The sequence below is a fragment of the Ahaetulla prasina genome, chromosome 1 (genome assembly GCF_028640845.1).
Source record: "Ahaetulla prasina isolate Xishuangbanna chromosome 1, ASM2864084v1, whole genome shotgun sequence".
In the NCBI taxonomy this organism is placed as follows: domain Eukaryota; kingdom Metazoa; phylum Chordata; class Lepidosauria; order Squamata; family Colubridae; genus Ahaetulla; species Ahaetulla prasina.
Window position 1 is genome coordinate 275171944 of NC_080539.1, and position 24991 is coordinate 275196934.

Below are 24991 nucleotides of genomic sequence, written 5' to 3' on the forward strand. Positions count from 1 at the left end.
CCTGAGAATAACTCCCATTTAACAAGGGAGATGTGTTCTGGATTGTATTCTAAAATATACACCCATCTACCTATGCAATTCTGCCCTCTTGTGCTTTATTTAATGTATACAAAAACCAGGCCTTTTTTCAATGTGGGAGTTGATATTTGTTGAGATTGGCATTTGAAATGATACTTTAAAAATTTGCACACCAGTCTCAATCCTGCCAACCTACTGAAGCTTGTTTTCTTTTTAAAAAATCCTAATCACATTAAATGTCAACATGCAAATTGTATGTCACCCAACTAAGGGCCGCGGTGTGGCTCAGGCTGTAAGATAGCCTGTTATTAAACACAGCTGCCTGCAATTACTGCAGGCTCGAGTCCCACCAGGCCCAAGGTTGACTCAGCCTTCCATCCTTTATAAGGTAGGTAAAATGAGGACCCAGATTGTTGGGGGGGCAATCAGTTGACTTTGTATATAAATATACAAATAGAATGAGACTATTGCCTTACACAATGTAAGCTGCCCTGAGTCTTCGGAGAAGGGCGGGATATAAATGTAAATAAATTAAAAAAAATAAGTACTCAGTCAAGCTTGGTTTAACTCAAACATTCATACAGACTCAGTTAGTTAGTGCTTCATCTGGAAACCATCAGAGAATCTCAGGGCTGCAGACAAGAGTGGGAAATAGGAAAATCATAATAGAAGTTAATGGTAAGTGGCGTACCCATGTAAACCACTCTATGGACTTGTCCTGAAATCAAATCAAGTCAAGTTCAGTTTGGACCTGTTCCTTATTGCTATTGTTGTTTAGCTGCTAAGTTGTTCCTGACTCTTTGTGACCCCATGGACCACAGCACACCAGGCCCTCCTGTCCTCCACTATCTCCTGGAGCTCACCCAAACCCATGCCCACCATGTCAATGACATTTTCTAACTATCTCTCATCCTCTTCTGTCCCCTTCTCCTTTTGCCTTCTATCTTTCCCAACATCAGGGACTTTTTCAATGAGGACCTGCTCCTACTTTATTACAAAAACAAAATGAACATTATTTGTTTTATAATTTTCTCTATTTTTCCAGAGTCCTCCAGAAACATAGATCTTTCTGATCTCAAACAGTTTAAAACAGGTTGCTCCTGAAAACAGAGAGAAAGAAGAAAATAATCAAATGTTTTCATGCAGAGCAACTGCCCTTCTCTTCAATCAAATTGTCACTTGAGCATTGCTTTCTGTTCGCTGTGTGGGCATAGTATGCATATGATTAATGGGATCATATATCTTACTCAGTCAGTTGGTTCATATGATATATTGAATTGTAAAGGAACTACAGATATTGGATTTGCACAACATAGGCAAAATGTGGGTTGCAGTTCACTGTGGAAGCACAGGAACTTACATGGAAAGTGTGGTTACTGTGGGGCAAGTAGAAAAAAAAATCTTGATCTTGTAACCTCAGATAATCTGAGTTTGCAGGCAATTTTCAAGCAGCCCTTTTATTTCTACCTGAACGCAGATAGAATGTTCACATAGAATTTTCCATCCACTGAGTTTTTTTCTGAATAAATAATACATAGATCCAGGGGCATGGGGAGCAAATATGGTCCTAGGCAGTGGTGGGTTGCTCCTGGTTCTTGCAAACCGGTAGTAAGGGGGGGGCAGGAGGCTCCGCTCACCCGGACAGATGTCATCACAGATGATCTGTGCATGCGCAGAAGCGCATGCACTCCTGTTGCGAACCGGTAGAGGAGGTAAGTAGAACCCACCCCTGGTCCTAGGACCTCTGGAGATCCTCCAAGATCTTCTCAAGGATTTCAAAAGAAATACTATTTGCTAGCCTATGTTGAAAAATAAGCAATATAAAAATCCCATCAAACAATGGTAACAAGTTGCAGAGGAAGTGAATGCACCAATTTTAAATTCTAATACGGTAAGTATCTATAAATATAATCCATACAAAACAAAAGCTGTTTTGAGATCCTACATAGTTTTTGAATGTGGAAAGAGGTCCTGAGATAAAATATTTAAGAAACACTGATTTAGAGGATTTTAAATTCAGTTATTCCCAGTTTTGTACATCAGATGGCAGTACATGACTGTTCTATTGAATGTAACCATAACTTGGCTATTATCATTAACTTTCCCAATAACTGTTAATCATTCTGAATCTTAAGCAATTATCCGCTAAATACACCTGATAAAATGGCAATACTCAGATTGAGTTCTAGTTATGCACTTATTCAAACAAATGATAGTGCAAATATATTTAAAAAAAAAAAAAACCTGTGTAGATTGCATTGCAGTTCTTGGCCAGGTAGGATGAGTGTTAGTAATAGAAGCAAAGAGAACTTCATGCTACTTTGTATTTTTCTCCCCAAAGTGGTTATATTTATATATTGTTTTCCTTACCTATGATGAGTTTCCTTCTAGAAAACACATCTTTTGAAGAAGATGGAGAGATCCTTAGTAGCACTTTGCATCTAGGTGTTCTCATTTGTCCAGAATGGTATATAGCTGTGATGGCGAACCTATGGCACGCAGGGCCCTCTCTGTGGGTACGCGAGCCACTGCCCCAGTTCAACTCCGTCGTGCATGCATGTGCGCCTCCTACTGGCCAGCTTGTTGTTGGGTCTCTGCCGCGCATGCGCGGGGGGCGTGCGGAGGCTGCGCACATATGCGCAGGGGGCATGGTACTTGCAGGGGGCATGCGGTGCATGCACAGGGGGCAAGGCACATGTGTGGGACCATGAGCACATGCGCATGAGATGGGCTACATGCATGGGGGCATGCGCATGCATGGAGGCGCACGTGCATTGCATTTTGGGGGTTTGGGCGGACACGCACACATTTGCCACGCACACATGCATGCTTTGGGTACTCAGCCCAGAAAAGATTAGCCATCACTGGTATATAGGGTCTCCTGCTTGAGCAGGGGGTTGGACTAGAAGACCTCCAAGGTCACTTCCAACTCTATTATTCTGTTATTGTTGTTGTTGCACAACCCTCCCATTTTACCAATGACATGAACCAACAACTTCAAACAAACTATACACACCTTACAAAGTATCATTCAACCATATCAGCAAGTATCTCCCTTTCTCACCACCTGTGGAGTCCCACTGTCTCTAGGATTCCAGATTCAGCTTTCCTGCTAGCTTCTGTGTTTCACTGTATTAACACTGAGGAGCCAGTGCTGTCCAAAGGCGTCTCTATGGTCATGTAGCTGACATGACTCAACGCCAAAGGCGCACGGAACACTGTTACCTTCCCACCAAAGGTGGTCCCTATTTTTCTACTTGCATTTTTTTAACCTGCTTTCGAACTGCTAGGTTGGCAGAAGCTGGGACAAGTAGCGGGAGCTCACCCTCTTACGTGGCACTAGGGATTCGAACCACTGAACTGCCGACCTTTTGATCGACAAGCTCAGTGTCTTAGCCACTGAGCCACTGGGTCCCCCTTAAATGCCTTTCTAGTCCAGCTTTTTATTACTACAGTAGTGAAGCAATTATCTGTGGAAGGCTCATAAACACCATATCAGCCATTGTACTGCCTCTTGTTCTTGTTGCCCAGCAACTGGTTAGAAAAGACAAATTGCTCTGAAAAATGCATGTGCTGGGGTTAAAAGCCAGTGATAGCTTTACCTGTCATTAATTTGGTTCATCCTCTGTGGGCCTCATGATGCTGAGTTCTTTGCCCTGTGTTGGAGTGGCAGTCTTCTGCACTTGTGTTTCTGTAATGTGGCCCACAAAAGATCTACAAGGGCACTTCACATCATGAGTGAACAAGGCTGACATCTGAAGGTGGGATCTTTATAACTGGGTTTCTAAAACTCATGTGGATGTGCCAAATTGTTTAAGCAGTTTGTTTCGTTTGCCTCTGAAACCTGACAAGAAGTATTGCCTTTGGGAGTTTGCCATTGCATTTCAACTACCGGTATGTGGTCTTGAGATGTCCAGGGTCCACACACAGCTATGGCTTACCCAAACCTGCACACTATGAAATCCTTCTTCACATCTATCCTGAGTCTTCCAACAAAGGATTTGGAATTATAAGAAAGGAACACAAGTTTTTCCCTATCCACTTTTTCCATCTCTGCATTTTTCCATGTTCTGCTCAGCTCTAATAGGTTTTATTTGGTGTTATTCACAAAAGTGAAGTTAGGTGACATACCTGTGGCAAAAAATCACAGCATAGGAAAGGATCCTCCTTCTCAAACTCACTTCCCACCATAAGTATTTGATCTAGAACAGGGGTCCTCAAACTATGGCCCACCAAAGCCATTAATCTGGCCCATGCAAGACCACAAGGTTGCCCCACCCATATCGCCCCACCTACCCACCAGCGCCCACCTGGAGGCCTCAGGAGGCCAAAAACGGGTCTGATTTTGGGTGGCAGTGTGGTACTGGAGGCCTCGGAGGCCAAAAATGGGCCCATTTTTGGCCTCCCAACCTCCAGAGAGAGAGAGAGAGAGAGAAAGACAGAGGGAGGGAGGGAGGGAGGGAGAGAAAGAGAGAGAGAGCGAGAGAAAAACACACACAGAGAGAGAGAGAGAGAGAGAGAGAAGTCCCTCTCAGACACACATCCCTAGGCAGCCACATCCCTTCACTAATCTGTTTTCCTCGCCCAGGAGCATAACAAATTAAAGTGTAATTTGGGTGTATTGTTTAATGGACTGTTAAATTGGCCATGCCCATCCAGTCACATGCCCACCTAGCCATGCCCACCCAGCCATGAATTGGCCCCCTGTTTAAAAAGTTTGAGGACTCCTGATCTAGAACTATCAGAGCTCCAAGCCAATACAGATGGAAATCTATTTATTTATCTCTTTTTGAGATTTATAATCTTCATCTCTTTCAGGAGTAGAAAATGATATATACTTCCTCCTATTTTTTTTCTCATATCAACAACCCTGTCAGGTAGGATAGGATCAGAGAGTGTCTGGCCTTAAATTATCTGACCCAGTGAACTTCCAGGGTGTAGGATGTCCTAGAACCTGTTAGTCCACCTCCTTTGCCTCTGCTTTGGAACCTACAGTTCCAAAATATATGGATGACACAGGTTTGGGAAGGTGTTTTATGTTATTTGTAAAATGAACATCTTATTAATGATATTTAGTGAATAGATAGCTTAATGAATTGGAGAAAAAAGTAGAGAGTAAAATGACCTTTTGGTATAATCTAATTGAGTAGGTCATGTATTATGTTTTTAAAAAAAGAATAATCAGTATGCTAGTTGAGCAGATTTAACATAGTGAGGATGACTAAGAGTAACTATGGAAATGAAAAGATTTCATTTTCATTTGCCTGGTATATGTAAAGCCTAATAATATAAGCTTTATTGGTATCCTCTCAGAACAAGAGGAGCATAATTAATTTTGTACATATCAAAGCAACCTCTCTCGGTGTACAAAGAAAAGGGTCCTTAGAGTTCTTGTGGTGGTCCCTCTTGCAAATAATTAAAAAAGCCTTTGATCTCACAGAAAATACAAAGTGGAGACTGATTTCTGTTGGTAGAAACCCAAATTGACTAATGTCAATAAGTTCCTATTTCTATCAGGAGAAGAAGGAAGGAAGGAAGGAAGGAAGGAAGGAAGGAAGGAAGGAAGGAAGGAAGGAAGGAAGGAAGGAAGGAAGGAAGGAAGGGTCATCTTAATCTGATTTGTCTTCAAAAGTGCTTTCAATGATTTGTAAATTACTCCTTGCCATTATTTCTCTTTGCTGGGTTGCCATCTGCTATTAACAGATGGTATAACTTTTAGTAGCAGAATGGCTACAAAATAAAGGCACGTAGAAGGAAAACAGTAAAAATTAAGAGGGAATATGAAGGTTTGGGGAAAATAGATATCTGATTAGTTTTCACAAGAGAAAAACAGAATCTGCACAGAATAATTTAGCTGCTGAACACTTCATACAAAGCATTGACAACATCAGTGGAAGAGAAGGCAAATGCAAGAAAAGTATCTTCACTTTGTTTTGTGCATTTAAAAGCAGCACATCATTTATTGACACTTTGATTTTTTTAAAAAATCACAGCATCTTGATTGTGTAAGTGTTTGAAGTTATGTTCTATTTGTAATTATGATAGGCAGAAATTATGAGTATGTGTTTAAAATGGAAAATGTTATTGTATTATAAAGTATTGCTGTTTTAAGTGGGTGAGGGAGGGACAAGAAAAAAATTACTGCTTGACTGAACATCAAATCTGACTTTGATCAGATATTTATGATAAAACCTTAGCTAACACTAAAATCAGACCATCATGGTCCTTTTGTCGCTGAGAGAATTCTTGCATTATCAGACGGACAAATGTGTTGAACTAATCTTTGTGATAGATTTTAGTGCCTCACTCCCTGCTTTGGAATAAGTCTCAACTCAAGGGTCCTTGAGTGGCTCAGACTGCTAAGACAGTCTGTTATTAACAGCAGCTGCTTGCAATTACTGCAGGTTCAAGCCCCACCAGGCCCAAGGTTGACTCAGCCTTCCATCCTTTATAAGGTAGGTAAAATGAGGACCCAGATTGTTGGGGGCATTAAGTTGACTTTGTATACAATATACAAATGGATGAAGACTATTGCTAACATAGTGTAAGCCGCCCTGAGTCTTTGGAGAAGGGCGGGATATAAATGCAAATATAAAAAAAAGTTTAAAAAACATGGCAACGTTGATATCTATATTTTATAGATATTTGACATCTGGATATTTGATATTTTGTTTTGTTTTTTGCACAAGAAAAGTATCACAAGAAGGCATGGATTGTTCAACTATTCCTGTGTAAGTTTCTGTGCATTAAGCAGCTGCATAATATGCCCTTTTTATGGTTCCCAAAGTTCATTTGAGGTTAAAAAAAAAAAAAACTTGGAGGGAAGGTAAATAAGTAAGTACTGTGATTCATGGAGGAAGCCTCTAATGAAAGAATCTAGATGACATCAGCGTTGAGAGGTCAGAGTAGTAAAGCTGGAAAAATCAGTGGGATGTCATCAAGCAATAAAAACTAAAATGTCAGTTCATAAGGCCAAAGTGGACTAAAAGATCTGAAGATGGGTGGGGTACAACCAGGAGAACTAGAAATGAACTTAGACAACAATCATCCCTGGAGTGAAACCAGGAGGCATCTTGGTCCAAGAATAAACGAATTGTAAGTAGATACAGGTAGTCCTTGACTTGCAACAGTTCACTTAGTGACCATTCAAAGTTACAACAGCATTGAAAAAAGTGACTTATGACCATTTTTCACACTTATGACCCTTGGTAGCAGCCCCATGATCATGTGATTAAAATTCAGATGTTTACCTATAGATGAAAATGTAATAAAGTAAATACTAGACTGCGCTGAAATGGACAGGTTAACAATCAGAATTAAGGACGAAGAGGAATCAGAGTATTATTTAACATGTTGTTTATTTTATAAATGGTTAGAAAACAGAAGCAGAAGTTAGTAAATTTATAATTCAGAATGATTAATAGACTAGAGTTAAATGTATATATAGATATATACCTTATATATAAGCATAATATTATAAGCAATACTAGCTGAATACCCGTGCTCCGCTACAAAACTATGTGATCGGGCTTGATAAATCGACACTTAGAGTTTGAGAATTAATGAGTAGTTATGGCCTCTCCTCTCCTCTTCTCTCCCTCAGGCTGGCCCCATAGATCCTCTCCTCTCTCCTTCTCTCCCTCAGACTGGCCGCTGGCCCCATAGATCCTCTCCGCTTCTCTCCCTCAGGCTGGCCCCATAGATCATCTCCTCTCCCCTTCTCTCCCTCAGACTGGCCCCACAAAAGCCTCTCTTACTAACTTATCAACTGCCGTGATTTACTTAACAACTGTGGCAAGAAAGGTCATAAAATTAGCCCAAACTCACTTAACACATCTTTCACTCAACAACATAAATGTTGAGCTCAGTTGTGGTCATAAGTCAAGGACTACCTTACTTGGCTATCAGAACTCAGAAGAAATTGACATTATAATGTTAGGTTTAGAGAGGTTTATACTAGGGGTGTCCAAACTTGGCAACTTTAAGACTTGTGGACTTCAGCTCCCAGAATTCAGTCCACAAGTCTTAAAGTTGCCAAGTTTGAGCACCCCTAGTTTATATCAATGTAACTATAAGAAAGTTCCCACTTCTATTTCCAAACCAAAACATCTTCAAATGCGATTTGGTGAGGGTATTCTATCCAAAACTTCCAGCTATGCTTATGAGCACAAGAAAGTGTAATGTTTATGGCTGGCTGGAGCAACTAGATCCTATTAACATTGATATATTCAGAGTTCTAAACAACATGAAGAAATTGTTGGAAAATATTTTCCAGGTGTCCAAGAGCAGTGATGGAAAGCTCCCCCCCCCCATTCTTCACTGATAAGACACAGAAGATCATCCAGATAGCCAGTGCTTCTTTATTCCAAAACATAATAGTATAATTAGTTTTATCCTGACAATCAAGCTCTCATTTGCTTTAGTAACAGGGTCAGAAAGTGATATTGTTCTTTCAGTTTGATGTGGGACGCATTAAAGAAAGCAATAGGTAGATTTCCTGTGGATGGGGACAATACATGATAGGTCTAGAACTAAGGAAAAATATTTTGACTTATGGGCTTATTGGGCAAGCTATATAATTTGACCATGATACAGTACATCAGATACCTGGCGATTATTTTAACATTTCTCAAGGACTGGTAGCAGGTTGAAAAACACTCCTGTCAGCCACCAGCCCCTCCAGCAGCCAAATCAGAGGAGGAGGAGGCATGAGTCAGGGAATCAAGGCAATCTGAGATTGCCAAGGGGGAAGAGGGAATGGAGTTGGCAGAGAGAGAGAGAGACAGAGGCAGAGTCTGGGCCATCCGTCAGCTCTCAGATGGAGAGTCAATAACCCCCAAATCTGGAGGTAGCTGATGAGGAAGAGGAGGGACAGCTGGGTCCAGTGCCTGATGCATGGATGTGCAGAAGGCAGAGGAGAGGAGAGCAGTGGAAATCTGTGGGCCAATCCTTGGGAAGGAAGAGCCACCGTTGATGGAAGTTTTAATAATGTTAATGACTATTGGGAGTTACTTTGACTAATCTGGGATGAGTTATTTCATACATATACTGTATGCTGCTAGCGAAGCCCCATCCTAGCTCTGGGGATAAAAGGCAGAGGGCGGAGATGAATAGATGTGGCAGACAACTATTCATCTCTCGGCCGGCCGAACTTGTTAGCCTACGGTGAGAGAGAAACTTTTTGCCGGGGCTGCTGGCACTCCTAAAAAAGGAATCTTTGAGTTAACTTCAGAGGGTTTGTCGTGTTTTGGGAGCTGGGCCAGAACAGAAATGTTGCCACAAGCTTTTTCTTCCTACCATTCCAAGGTAATGGAGATTTAGTGGTTCCCTTGAAGACCTTGGACTACTTAGATGTACTTTTGTAAGTCCTCTCTAGTCTCGGAGCTGCAGGTTACCACCTTGCCAAAGTCAACCTTACACAAAGGTCTTGTGCAGCTCTTTAACCTTTCCTCCCAAATGGATTTTCTGTGCTAAGAAAAAGAATAAGAACACCGTGTGATGACAGGGGAGAGGAAAGAAAAGCATCCAAACCTCATTTCCTTCCTTAAAATTCCTTGAATGAAGCGAGTTCAGTCAAACAATGCTGTAAAAGCTTTATCTGGAATTCAGCGAAAAGCTTCGTCAAGCTACAAAATGCTTTGTTATGCTACCAACCCAGTACCGTTGATGGAAGTTTTAATAATGTTAATGACTATTGGGAGTTACTTTGACTAATCTGGGATGAGTTATTTCATACATATACTGTACGCACTATACTGTGAATGATTCATTTAACATTTAACGGATTGTGTTTTTCCCATAACAAAGGCTGATCGAAATTGCAGACAAAAAGGGATTTGGCCCTTGCTTCTATGTTTATGACACAGAAATCTGATAATTTAAACATTCACCTCCATTCCAATCAACTACTTCATATGAACACTGTAGTCTTCTCTGTCCAGAGAAGATGGAGCTATTGGCATCTGATATATAAGCTTTCTAGATGCCTATTTACACAATAGTTTATCAGAATGCTTAGCATCACAGCTACTCTGCCATTTACAGCTGCTTTGTATAAACACAATCCATATTGAAAGGAAGAAGAAAGGCAAATATGCAGACCCAACTGAGCTACGTGGCAGATATTGGCAGATAGGGACAGGATTGGTTAACAGAGACATGTGTTTAGCCTACCATGTTTCCTCTCAGCAAACCCACTCTCTTTGGATGGGATGGGCGATACTGGTTTATCACTGGCGCTGAAAGGAGCCTCAGTTTCCTGTCTGAATGGTATGGGTTGGACTTGGTGGAGACAGGGAAGAAATTTTGTCCTTTGTCCAGGCAAGAAAATATATTGGGCTAGTTTTGCAATAATTTCAGCACAAATCTCTGTGTGGAATATACAATATTTATTTATATTTAAAACATTTATATTGCTGCCCATCTTGATGCAAACCGTGGGAAGCTCACAACCCAAAAATAAACAATAGGACTAGGTGGCCCCACATTTAAAATATGCCTCCCTCTGTGGAGTGTTTTGAAAACAATAGCAACTGAAATATCCAATAGATCACGTAAATAAAAGACTGACTGATTGATTGATAAATACTAAATATGAGATTTGCATTGTGTCTCTCTAACGGGAATGCTTTTTTTAGTCAAGAAATATTATGCAGAAATCTTCAGATGAAGCACGATTTCTGTATGAAAACACATTGTAGAACTGGAAATTATTATTTAAATTTTATCAAAGCACTTGGCTCACAAAAGGGTCAAGAACAGGTTTTTAAGTTAACAATCTCTCTTTTATGCCATTAAAACAATATGATTATTTATTTTACTGTATTTATGCTCCTAATTCAGGAAATTACACCCACAAGAAGAAATTATCAGGAATCTGAAATGGCCGTCAGCAAGTTCATAATATTCTGTTTATAGTGCTGATTTATTGTTCTACTATTTCAAGTATGAAATTGTAAATGCTAGGTTTTAAATGCTAGGTTTTGTAATGATATTTAGAAAGTTGGATATTTGGGGCTGGTTGTATTTTCCTTTCTTCAATCATAAACTGTTGCCATTTGTAGTATAGCGGTAAAAGATGGAGAAAAGTCACCATTAGCTGTAGCTCTTGTCATTCACAATAATGTTATGAAATAATAATGAAATAATATTTTCTCATCCATGTCAATAGTGATTTCAACTCTTTTTGAGTCTTGGATCATACAAAGTTGAAATAGTACCACCTATTAGCAAGAATATAATAGCAGTTGATTTGAAGGGAAATATATACAGCATGTGTACGCACAAACAAGGACTGGCTTAGATTTTAAATTTTAGGGGTTTTAAATTGGTTTTAATATTTATATTTCTATTTTTAATAATTGGGCATTAGAATAAGTTTTTTAATGATTATTTTAATTTGTATATAAATGTTTTATATGCCTGTGAACCGCCCTGAGTCCTTCGGGAGATAGGGCGGTATACAAATATGAATAATAAATAAATAAATAAATAAACACACACACACACATACACACACACCACACCACATACGATTAGGGGAAGTAACCTTGAGGCCAATAGGTAAGACACAGAATGCATATGAACAGAAAAAATGTATTGCTAAATAAATATTTAAAAACCATAAAGGAGCCGCTAGAATTCTGTACAGAGAATATTTCGCACACTTTCTTCCAGCCCCTTTTCTAAAAGTTAAACTTTGAATGAAATTTAGTTTTAAAAAGTGTGAAATAAACTGTAAAAGAAGCTTGAAATAATTCATTTTCTGAGCGTCTGCATGATACCTAAGGAGGCTGTCTAAGTTTTCCAGGATGAATGACTCTGCTGCTCATATGGGTGAGATCGAGTTGCAAAGGATTGTTCAACACTTCTTGGAAACTCCCTTCTTAACTACAGTCTGATTCACCAATAGGAATGAATAATCCCCCTTGGAATGCTTTTCCAAGTACTTCCTATCCGTCTCCATGTAAGGCGGATAAAATATAGGGTGCTTCTTGGTTTTGCATTAGCCAGTTATTAAACATTCACCCTTTGGTAGAATGAGACTACATTCCCTGGTATGTTAGTTAGAACAATCCAGACAATACAATCCAGACATTTTGAATCCCATTCACTTAACAACAGCATAAACACTATTTTCTTTGAGTTTAACTTATACTGCATCCATATCCCTAAAGGTTTACTTCTGTTTTGAATGAGTTGTCTGTCTCCCAGTATAATATTGAGAAAAAACAATAGTAAAGAAACAGCACCCATAGTCAAGATAGTACCAATTGTATGATGACTGACTGTAAATATTCCAACCAAACACTTTAAATTTTGTCTAAAAAAGAAAACCTCTATCTATAATTGATGGGTGGATTTATTTATTTTATAGTATTCCTATAACACAGGTCAAAACAACTTTCACAGGGGCACTTCTGATTCATAGCGTTCAGTTTCCACAATTGTGTAGCAATCATCTCTGTTTTTTAAAACTATCCCTAACAATTGAGAGACAACTAACTTCTGGGATAGAAAGAGAGACTTACATTATCTATTTTGTTTTCTTTTTGGCTACAGGGTGATGTTTATTCCACTTGTTTCTGAACTGTGTTCACATTTCTCCCTCAAGGTATTTCATGATTGCAGTATAGGTTTTTTGGAGGAGTCTGTTGACAGAATATTTATGTATGATACTTCCTAGTTGTAATTTAGACAACTGAGAATGCAGGGACTCGATCCCCGCAAGACTATTCTAGTTATTTTTTCCCCCTGCATTTCCTTATATCTCCAAAACACAAAGCAGAGAATGTTCTGAATACAGTGTTCCCTGGCAATGAATAATATGGGGCAATTTCTTGTGTGTCAAATAGACCAATACACTGAATACAGTGAATATCAAGCTATTTCTGGCTATAGCATATTAATCATAGGTGGCTTGATCACCTACCCCAGTGGTGCCAACTTTTGTGGCTTGGTGGCCTGGGGGGAGAGGGGAACTGGGCCACGCACATACACATCCTTTCAACTTGTGAGATTGGTGGGTTGGTGCACACATGTATCACGCACAGCTCAACTTATGCAAATTGAGCTCTGCATGTATGTGCACAAGTGCCAGCTTACTGCTTGTGCAAGTCAAGCTCAGTTGCAAATAGGCCATGGGCCGATAGTGGGCTGCAGCCCGGGAGTTGGGGACCCCTGACCTACCCTATATGTCCATTTCCCCCCATTACAAAGCATATGTAAACAGATGTGAACAGAACTGTCAACTTGGTCTTGGGACAATTGAATTAAAATCCTTTTATTAAAATCCTTGAATTAAATTATATAGATCACTGGGTGACCTTATTCACACATTACATTAAGCCATGGTTTAATTAGCAAAGTGTTTGTTGACTAAGCATTATTTGGCTGGGTCCATGACTTCTCCCAATGTTTTTTCCTGACACTCACCTATTGCCCTGGAGCTCTTCCCTCCGAGCCCTAAACAGCCAAGTCCTCTTTAGTCTTTTGAGATCATCCAAGATCATTCAGGTGATGTCACCTACAAACACTGGTAGTCCCTTAATTAAGGATGTTCAACATCATTATGCATGGAAATTCAAAATCAGAACATTTTATACAAGTAATAATGCTAACTAATGATGCTGCAGCAACATATCGGGATATCTAACAAAGTAGACTATCAGTCCTGTCAGATAATGTTGGTAGAGAGCGCAACAGTGAAGTTGTAGAAATTTTGATGTCAGGAAAAGATAGGGCAGCCATTGGAGATGATGATTTCAAAGGAAAAAGAATTAGACATCATGTATGCATTCTTTTGCTGATATATCACCCACAACTGTTTTAGAGTCAATGTGTTGTTTTGTCAGCCATGTCTTTCGGTGCCGTCCCTACTTGATGGTACAGTTGGACAGCATGATGTCATTTTTAGGCATTGCAGTACTTATTCTAAGGCATTTTGTGGGGGTTGACGTTGCCATGGCAACTCAAGTTGCGACTCTGGAAGCGTGAGGGGGTGGATGCAGTTACTACTGTAGCAGTGACATTGACTTTGGGAAAATCTTACAGCACTGTGTTATCATGAGGAACCAGAGATAGGCTGCCACGGAACCCTTGAAGATAAAGGGCTTCTAGAATTACCAATTCATAGGCATCACGCAGCTACGCTGTCTCCCTAGCGTCTTTTTTGCTTTAATAAGAAAAAGCTCACCTCTTCTATCATATAATTCTCTGAAATCAGAGATGATTGCAGAAGAAAACTGTTGTCTTAAAAGCACCCTAAAAAAACCCAGAGGACACTATTAGACTCATAGACTTGTGATGTCAAAAATCTTAAAGATGGCAGAAGGACAGCATGGAAAGAAATTCTTGAATGCTAAAATGTTCTCATTCTCCAAGTATAAATTTGCTGCTGGACAAGATTATATAGTTATAATGGCACAATCCAAAATAAAGAGGATGGGCGGACTGGTTGAATGACGAGATTGTCATAATTAAAGGATTGGAGCAGTGGTTCTACCAGTTTGACCCGATTCAGGCGAACTGGTAGTGGCAGCAGCTACCAGGAGGCTCAGCCCACCTGCCCAGATGTCATCATGGATGCTCTGTGCATGCGCAGAAGCACCATGCACGACTCATGTGCAGGTAAATGGAACCCACTACTGCAGTGATGGCTAACCTTTTTGCCATATCATGCCAAAAGTGGGGGGATCATGGGAGGGATTGCATGCATGTGTGCTCACACCTATAATTCTATGCGCCCCGTGCATGCATGCACGATACACACACCCCGCGCTCCCCCCACTTTTGTCATGGTGGGCCTGGTAGCCCCATTTTTTTGCCCTCCCCAGGCTCCAGAGCCTTTCTAGGAGCCTGAGAAGGGCGACAATGGCCTCCCCCTGGCCCATTTTGGGCCTCAGGGGAGGGGAAGGCTGTTTTCATGCTCCTCAGGCTCCTAGAAAGGCTTTGGAGCCGGGGGAGGGCAAAAAACGGGCCTTCCTCACCTCCCCCCCAGGTCCTCTGGAGGCAGGAAACAGTCTGTTTCTGTACTTCTGGTGGGCCCAAAAGGCCCGAATGGAGGTGAGCTCGCATGCCCACTGATATGGCTCCGTGTGCTACCTGTAGCACGCATGCCATAGGTTCGCCATCATGCCACTACTGGATTGGAGGGAAGAACATATGGCGAGAACCAATTCTGTTAACTTTTAAAGGGCGAAGCAAACAAACCCAAAATATCCGAATTAGGACTGATTTATGCTCAGTGGGGAGGAAAAAGAAAGGCCACAGCTGACTGCATCATTGAATAGGAACACTGCATTATGCATTTTATTGCAAGTCCCAATTGTGTAAATGTAATACCTCCAATTTCCTGTTATTTTGCTATACTTTAGAAAAGTTCTTTTGACATCCAGTACAGTCATCATTGCTGAATTCACTTAAAATAGTAAAGAAGAATAGAAAAGTAGAATAGCAGAGAGTGTTTTAAGATAGAGAAGCTTTAGGCCAAAAATAAAATAAAATAGAAATTACAACTCATTTTCATCAATTTCAAAGTGATAAAGTAACAGTAGTGGAACTTATCTGGTTTACAGTTACATTCTTCACAACAGCATCTTCTTGTTTTATTTCTTATTTCCTTAAAATCCTAAATAATTACCAAATATTTCTTTACTTTGGCAAAATTACATAATTTTGCAGAAAGTTCATTAACTATGGTAGCAAAGAAGCATTGAATAAGGGATTCTACTACACATTTCTGCAAAGGGCAGACAGTAATATGGAATGGGCAAGTTACTTCATATATGTGAGACTGGCCTTTTTCTATTTGCTTCTCTGTTTTGCCTGGAACAATAATAAGATTTTTTTCCCCTACAGACTTTAAGTCTCAAAAATTATGAGAAAGCCCATGGTCGACATTCTTTTGAAATTCAGTGGGATGATCAAAGGGGGGAGTGCAAAACTTTAAAATTCTGTGTAAAATAAAATTAAGAGAATACTGCATGAATATTCATTTTTAGTAAGATTAATTATTAGTATTTTAAGATACTTTATGTTATTTGTTTAAACGTAAGATAGTCTTTTTGTTATCTTTGCACTAAAAGAAAGCCAGAGGTCATCTTATAAATTTGTTTGATATAGTGTTTTTTGGTCACTTTCAATTTGTTTTGTTATTCCCTTTCCCTTTTATGTTGGTTTGTATTTTAATCTTTGATGTTGAAATTTAATAAATATATTACTGTAAAAAAAAATTCTAGGCATGAGCCAATCAGATCACAGTAGGATTCAGTTATTGATGTCATGTATTGAAGCTGAGAGGAGGACATTTTGTCAGTGTGTTATGTGATTGCTAATAAGTTGTTTGGGTTTGTTTGTGTTCTTTCATTTAGTGAGCTTGTAAAACGTAATAAAATTAAAGTAATAGTGCAAATGGTGCAAAGAGTTGACTGGTCGCCCAAAAGCGATGTAAAGTAGTATTATTAAGTGAACAAGACTACAGTTATAAAGAAATTAGAAGAAAATTGGCGGAAACTTAACCAAAGGTGGCATTTCTAAGTTTTTGAAGAGGTATAAGGAGACTCGGTCACTACAAAACCACACTGGTAAAGGCAGGAAAAGGTGCACAACAGCAAGTAATGATATAAGAATTAAGAGACTGCCTACGTGACAGAAGAAAATCATCTGGGTGTATACAAGATGAAATGGCGCAATGCAAAGTTGAGTGCAAGGACTGTTTGGTGCAGACTGAAGGAATTTGGCCTAAAATCTAGAATTCCATGAAAAAAGCCACTTTTTATCTCTCAAACAAAGGTTGAAAAGAGTAAACTGGGTTAAAACCCATGTTACCTGGACAAAGGAACAATGGGATAGTATTATTTGGAGTGATGAGACCAAGATCTCCCTTTTTTGTATTTCAGGTTACCTTTTATCTGATCGTTTCTGATTATTATCTGAAAAATTAATTCCTTTAGCCTCTCTCTCATATTAAATCTTATCTGGGACATTCAAATTAAATGACAATTCATATGACTTATCATGTACGTTTAATGTTCCCTATAAGGTATTAGATTATCAAATGCATTTTCTCACTCTAGGTGACTCTCCTCATTGACATATGGCAACCAAGAAACAGCAGTTTATTTGAATATATACTGTTGTCTACTGAGTATTTCAGCATGCAAGTAACTAGGCAGCATGGCTTTGTAAATTTATGGGGCTGTCATCTGAACACATACGAGAAAATTTTAATATTGAGCAGAACTGGGTAGTATATTGTTGGGACAAAATAATTTATAAAGTTCATTATGAGAGTCAACCAGCAGGACTTCAGTTTAAGAGAGTCTGTTTTACTTGGCAAAATTTAGTTAAACAGCAAAATGAGGATAATTCCATACAAGGAATGAGGCAACTTAGCATAATTTTATCAAGAATGGAATAAGCAAGACTTTTCACAGTTCATATTTTTTCCCCATTAAAGCATTCTTTTGTTTGTGTTATTACAAAGCTGGGCTAGGCACTATCTCCCCCCCCCCTTTTTTTTTTTGAAGTGGAGTAGTGGGGCATGTTCTTTGCCAGAAAGTTGAATGGCAGTCAGGCGGATGGCAAATGGAAATTTCTCTGCATTGGAGATCAGCGATGAAGAAAGCCACTTTCATTGTGTCAATCTTCTTAGATATATTTTTTTCCTGTATGTTTCTTATAGTAGGCCTAGGATTTATCAACACAGAAATGGGGTATACTGGAAACATAGTTACAGAGCACATACTTGGAAAGAAAACTAAATGAATGAGGTTTCACATAAAAAAAACTATAAAATTTGGGTTTCATAAGGATTCCTTAATTCAGAGATAGGAAGACTTTTGGTCTGGAGGACTGTCTTTTTTTTTTATTAGGGCATTGAGATCAATTAACCAGAGGTTGATTCAAAATATATTAAAGAACACTTAATATCCCAAGATGTTTTTGTTTCAGATATATGATTTGGGAGTGTAACTTTCTGCTGGTTTTATAGTTAAAAAACAGATGAGTCAGAAACCATTGGCTGGTCTACTGGTATTCAGACACGCTTTAAATACCATTGATTTTTCCCTACCATTATCTACCCCAAAGCTTTGAAAAGGCTAGTCTCTTTCAAGTTACAGTCTATTCCTGGAGTCTAAAATGTGCAGTTTTTGGTAGCAATGCCAAATTCTTTTCTTACTTTCTTGCGTTCTTTTGGAACATGTTTCACTACCCAGTCCAGCCTAGGATTTCCTAGTGGTTTCCCATCCAGTTACTAGCCAGATACGACACTGCTTACTTTCAGAGATCAGCCGAGCAATTAGGCGCTGCTACTAGCATTTAACAACGGAGGTGTTAGGATCTGTCACAGGTAAATGTTATTTGGAGACAGAAAGTAGCTGCCCTACGAGGCAATACGCAAAAAGCGGGGAAAAACGAAGGCTGGGTGGAGGGGGAAGCAGCGGGCTATCGGTCCGCAATCCGCAAGGAGCAAACACAAGCAGAAACAGACGTAGGTAGCCCAACACTGCTCAGCACAGCCGGAGGGGGGATCACTGGGCAAACGGAGATCCCGATCGGCAATCAGGACCTCTAGATCCGGGTCTCACCCGTTCCAAGCAGCCACTTACGCAACTCCTCTCAGGGCGGGAGGGAGCGCGAGAGCGAGCGAGTGCGCACGCACACCCGCACGACAGTCCTCTTGCTCGCTCGGTCTCCCCCCCCGCCCCTTCTCTCGCAAGTTACAATCATTTAAGCGGGCGGGCACGAGCAGAGTGTTATCCTCGTTCTGAGTCGTTTACTCTTCAGCCGCACGGTTCGGATTGGTCGGCCGGGTCGAAGGCGGGACCTAAGCACCCTCTTTTGAAGGAGTATTGGGCGGCGGGCGCAAACCCCGTCCCGCGATTGGCCAAGAGGCGGGCAAGGGCTTGATGCGGGGGGAGAAGCCATTGGCTGGAAAGTAGGTTAGTGGTGCGACGTTCAGCGGCAAGCCAGGCGGAAAGTAGGTCAGGTATAGGGGTTGCTGGTGCCGGCCGTCGTTTGCTTGGGCTACGCCGGCGAGTCGCTGCGAGAGGAGGCCACGGACGAGACCCCCCCCCCCTTCTCCTTCTAAGCACGGTGAGGACTGGGAGGTGGCGGAGGGCTGCTGCTACCTGCAGTCGGGCTGGCAGGAAGGGATCGGGGCGGCGGCGTTGAAGGAGAGGCGAGGCGGTGGAGGAGATTCCCCTTTGATGCCCGCGCGCGACCAAGGGGATTCCTCGTTTGGAACGTTCCCCGGCAGGATGGGGGGGGGGACTTCTGCCGAGGTGGTTCCCGTGCAGGCTGCATTCCACTTCGGTCTTCTGTCCCTGGACAGGTGGGCGGAGGAAGCGAGCCAGCGAGCGCTGGTTTGTAATGGGCACATTGTTTTAGCGAGGTGGGTGGTTGTGTGTGTGGGGTATCCTACGGACGAGAGAACCGAGGGCACGAGAAGTTTCAGGTGCGGCGGGGCTTTTTTTGGGTGGGTGGGTGGGTATGGTGCTTCCCGTGGCTTCCCCTGTGCTGGGAACGACGGGGGAGACGTTTCCTCCTTGCGGGAGGGGGGGTCTCCGGCGGCATTATCGGGGCGCCACCTCGGGAAAGGTGTGGGGAGGGGGATGGAAAACGGGGGTGGTAGGGGGAGGAATCCATACTTAGGTAGAAAAAGAATGGTCCTTCCCCCCCCCCCCGCCTTCTATCGCGGGGCATTTGCTCCGGAGAGATGTGGAAGTGAAATTAGATGCTCTTCCTCTTGATTGGAGAGCAGGAAACAGCGTTTATTTACATAGGGTTGTCCTTAAAAAACCCGTAGCCTTGCAGTGGCAGTTCCTTGCCGGGTTGTTTTTCTTTTTGTACGGGATTTCTTTCAAACTAAAATCCAGTCCGATATACCTGGGATGGAACTTGACGTCGGAATTTGTCACCCTCTCCCCCCCCCATCCCCCGGGTTTACTCGCTCGCCCCTTTTCCCTCTTTTCTTTATTTTTGGAACCGGACTTATTTTGGAAAACTCGGCTTCTAGGAAAGCTGTAGTTGACCTTTTCGCTTTTAATGTTTCGGAGTGGAAATTACGGCAAACGTTAGGAGTTAATTCGTAAGCGTGTGAAAAAGCAGATAAGCGGAGAGTCGAGGGGAGCGAAAGAGAGAAAAGATAGAGCGGGCTCTGTTTCCCTAAGAAGGAAACCTGTTTACGATATTGAGAGTGAAGTCCTAGTGATTTTCATCTGGACGTAACTTTCTGGTAATTGGACATATGAGTCACTTTTCTGGATTCTGATGCTTTGATTTTTTTTTTTTCTATGAGAAGAGATGTCAGCTACGTGTTAATGGAGTCTTCCCTGGTTTAGATTTATAAGTAAATCTCATGATGTTATAATTGATAAAATGTTGCTCTGAACTACTAACAATTTAATGAAGAACGCATGTATGTTTTACATGTGATTCTTGCTTTTAATGCGTGCCTATAGCAACCACATTTTTTAAAAAAAACTTGACACATCAGACAATATTTCATCATTTCTTTAATGCAGATCTTGATGCATAATTATATACTGTGTTTCCCGAAAATAAGACCCTGTCTTATAGTTTTTTAAATCCGAAAATAAGCGCTTGGCCTTATTTTCGGGGAGATCTTATTATTTTGGGGTGCGTGGAGCGAAATGGGACTCCTTGCCATCTTACCTATTTCCAGCTCTGTCTCTCTAACACTAACCAGAAGAAATGGCGGGGACTGGCTGTGGATGCGGTTAAATATTTTCAGGGAGGGCTTATTTTAGCACATGCGCTCAAAAACCAGATTGCGCTTATTATCCAGGGAGGTCTTATTCTTGGGGAAACACTATATTTCATGGTATCACTGAGCATAAGTTTATCTCATTTCAGCTTGATGCTAAAATAAGTGGTTTAAAAAGTAAAGCTCCAAACATGCTGTTAAAATATTTTTTTTAAAAAAAATTGGGGGCATTAAAATATCTAGAATGGAAAGAAAGAAAATTATTGCGTTACTATTTATGAAATTTCTATCATAATTTAATAAGCCTAACAATGTATTCTTTTATGTATTTGGAGGAATTCCTACTGTGTTTAATGACACTTACTTCCTTATTAAGCATTGCTTCTTGAAATTTATTGGCAAGATGAGCTTTTAAAGGTTAAGATAATAATTTGAAATCTCATCTTGATGTCTGGATAGTTTGAACTTTGGAGTATCTGGTGCTCTTCTGAATGTGGTTGCTTACAGGTGTTTCATACCCAACTAAGTAACATCATTAGTAATTTGGACTCTCCCCCCACCCCCACAATTCTTAAGGACCAGTATCCCTTTTTAAAGCCATAACATGGAAACATCCATTTCCTCTTTATTTGCCTTGTTTTGAAATACTCTTTCTCACATTCTAAGAGTTTTCTCGCATCTCTGTCTCTCTCTCCCCTCCCTCCCCCCCCCTCATTTCTGTTAGAGCTCTTTTAGATGACTTTTCTTCCACATACATGAATACTCAGGGCAACTGTAAATAGTGTCTTCATTGTGGCATCTCAGAAGTGCTCTCTAAGCTTGGTTGTTTGCTTGCCAACTAGGTAGCATCATCACTGCTAGTGAGTGTTGATTTGTTCCATGTTTATATACAGTAGCTTGTCCTCCCTTACCACTAGTCATCAATAGATACGTAAAGATAAATCACTTTTACACACCATTCAAAAGAAACAATACTCTAAGAAGGAAACAAAAATACCAAAACACATCCTCTCCAGCAACCAGCTCCCAGATAAGTGGGAATTAACACTGGACAAACAGTACACTAATCAAGAAATGCCAAGGAGAAAGCCATGAATACTGGTATTGTATATAAATAGGGAGCAAACCCCACATTCACTAGCATTGTGGGAGTAGAATATAATTCCAGTCCAAGAAGTTCTTTTGATTATTAATATACTTCACTTCTGGGGCAAAATGTATAATAATGTGAGTTTTGGAAACAGACATCACAAAATATGCCCTTATCTATCTTGCTCAGACAAAGAATTTTAGGAGGCGCCTCAAATGCAAATATACCTCAACATATGGTTAGGAATTCAATTTTATTTTATTTGTAAGCAAGATCCTGTTAATGAGAGAGATATCCTTGGTCCACATAATGCAGGGAGCTTTCCTTTCAGTGGAAGTAATTATGCTGCAATTCAATGGTTATTAGTAAGTTGGTTGCTTTAGCTCTTGCTTTATACCATACCAGAAAATCTTTGACCCATTGGGCCAAGGGGCCATTGTTTCAGAAATATTTCCTTGCCAGATTCCTCAATGAATTCAACAATGGCAGAGGTTCTAATATATTGTCTTCACTAGAGAAGTTCTTTAAAAACCAGGGAAATATTCAGAAATGCATCTATCTTAAAAATAGCCCATGTTAAACTGTATAGCATAGTCAACATCAGGAGTTGACCACAGGAAATGTTTTATAAAATTTGGCCAATTTCTTTTCTATAAGAGTCACAGGTCCCTAATTTCGGATGCATTCTATAAGTTAGCTCATTTGAGGTACCTTGGTTCAAAACTTGTCCCATGAAGTACCATTTTGCTCAGTTAAAGGTTAAACACAGAGCTTTAATATATAGCATAGTGGTACATGATAATAATTGTAACTGTATACACAATTTTCCAGCGAATTGAACTAAAATGTAATTGTGTACACGACTCTATTGCAGATAACGACCCACAAAATATAGTTTTTAAAATGCTAGCCATATGACAAGTAATTAGTGGGTGGATATTTTTTAAAGAGAAACAGCTCCTCTCCCGCATGTATTTCAAAAGTATTGTAGTTGGTGGCCATGTGTGTTGGTTTCATTACTGTTCTCACTGACAATAATACCCAGTGAGCACCTGACGATAAACTATGCATCCACTTCCCACCTAATAAGATCCTGAAAATGTTTGTTAAGATTAAGAACATTTTCATAGCAACAAAGTATTTTTATCTCAATGCTAAAAAAATATAATATTTCTGCAATTAAAACACTGCTTTAAGGGATTTCACCTTGATACTGAATGTCATATGATAATTTTTGATGCATAGGCTTCTAGTATAAACTCATCATTAGAGGGGTACCTGTACTAAAATTAGTGTTAATTACTTACAAAGAAGTGTGTTCAAGACTATGCCCAATTAAAAGAAGAGAACCTTGACATTATGACTAACATATTATTTGTTGTAGCCATATTACTTCCAAACAACATTTAATTAATCTGAATACCTGCTGAAACTCTGGGTTTATAAATTAGAATGTAATAGAGCAAATAAATATAATGTAATTACTTAAACTATCAAACCTTTATCTAAAATGTTACATTGCTTCATAAAATGTTCATGGATTGGAGTAGGGATGATTATTGAAAGTATGCACTGAAGTAATCCAGGTTTAAGATTGTTTTGGTTAACTTTTAGTCAACTGTATGAGAAAGATGGAAATATGTTGAGCCCAAATTATAACAGCTAAGAATTATTTTAATGAAATACAACAGGAATTAGAATGCAACTAATATATTTCACTAGACATTCTCAAAACTCTTTTTGAGCAATAACTGCAAGACAAGAAGGACCCCCAAGTTACCCACTAGTCATGAAAGGAGAAGTACAGCCCCATCCAAAACCACCAGTGGTAACATTCCAAACCCTGAGGGGTCCAACAGCAACAGTAACTCAGCCATGTTAGGATAGAGCTGAGGTCTGCTTTGCTCCACCCAGACCCAAATAGCCTCCAGATACTGGGTCACTACTTTAACAGATTCACCCGTGAGGCTCCGGACTGTGGTATAGAGCTAGGTATCATCAGTATACTGATAATATAGAACTCAACACTAGTGGGTGATCTCATCCAGTGGTTTTATGTAGATGTTGAACAGGAGAGGGGAGAGTGTTGAGACTTGAAGCATTCCACATAAGAGGCCACAGGCATGGTCTCTTCTCCCTGCACCACCAATCACTGAAGAAGAATGTGAATTACTCGAACACAGTGCCTCCCATTCATAAGCCCTATAGCCAGGACAGAAGAATACTATGGTCAACAGTATTGAAAGCCACTCCAAGATCAAGAAGCATTAGAAAGGATGCATCAATTAATGCATCATCCACATGCTGCTCTGCCAAAAGTCATCAACAAATGTGAATAGTGCTCTCTCTGTACTGGATCCTGGCCTGAAATCAGACTGAAATGGTCCAGATAATCTGTTTCTTCCAAGAACCTTTGTAACTATCATCCGGCCAGCTTTTCTACAGCCTTCCTCAAGAAGAGAAGATTGGAAACTGGCTAATAATTGTCGAACAAGGAAGGGTCCAGTGATGACCTCTTGAAGAGGGGATGTACCATTGTTTCATTCAGGTCTGATAGGAACATCCCCTCTCTCAAAGAGGCTGAAGCCACCACATGAAGCCACCATGTGGTCATCTCCCATATTGCTTTAATAGAGCCAGCATCTAACAAAAAGGTGGCTGAACTAACAACCAGTATCCACTTTCTTGGATACAACAGAATCAAATTCAGTCCAGATAACATCACAAGATTGTCCCTTGGACTTGCCTCATTGGAATCTAACTCTGAGCGATTTTGTCTGTCAAGTTGCAGGAATGTTCCTCAGTGTGGCTTTGCAGATGATTCCATGCACTCCCTGCCCCCTGAACAGTTTACCTTAAACAAGGCCATTGGACAGCTATCAGGAGATGCAACAGGGTGGAGGAATAGCAACTTTTCACTACCCTTATCACCACAATGTAGACTCCCAATTCTGGTTGGTCGGATACACTCTTTGACTTTCTCACACAGTACTCCAGGCATCACCTCTAGCATTTCATCTCCAGGAACTCCTCAGAAAACTGAGGAGGACTTTCGGATTGGTGGACAGAAAGAGGCTGCATAGGAGCAGTCTCATCTAGGGTGTCAGTCACATGCCTGAACCCAACATCTCAGCCAAACTGTCTTGATAAAA

General features: G+C 40.4%; 1 protein-coding gene across 2 annotated transcripts in view; it reads left to right on the forward strand.

Annotated features, from left to right (window-relative positions):
- Positions 1 to 18958: 18958 nt before the first annotated feature.
- Positions 18959 to 24991, forward strand: part of BMAL1 (basic helix-loop-helix ARNT like 1) — a 58740-nt gene continuing 52707 nt past the window's right edge. For both annotated transcript variants that reach the window (XM_058160300.1, XM_058160309.1), the window contains exon 1: positions 18959 to 19116. The gene's annotated coding sequence lies outside the window, so the exon portion shown is untranslated. The remainder of the gene's footprint in view (positions 19117 to 24991) is intronic.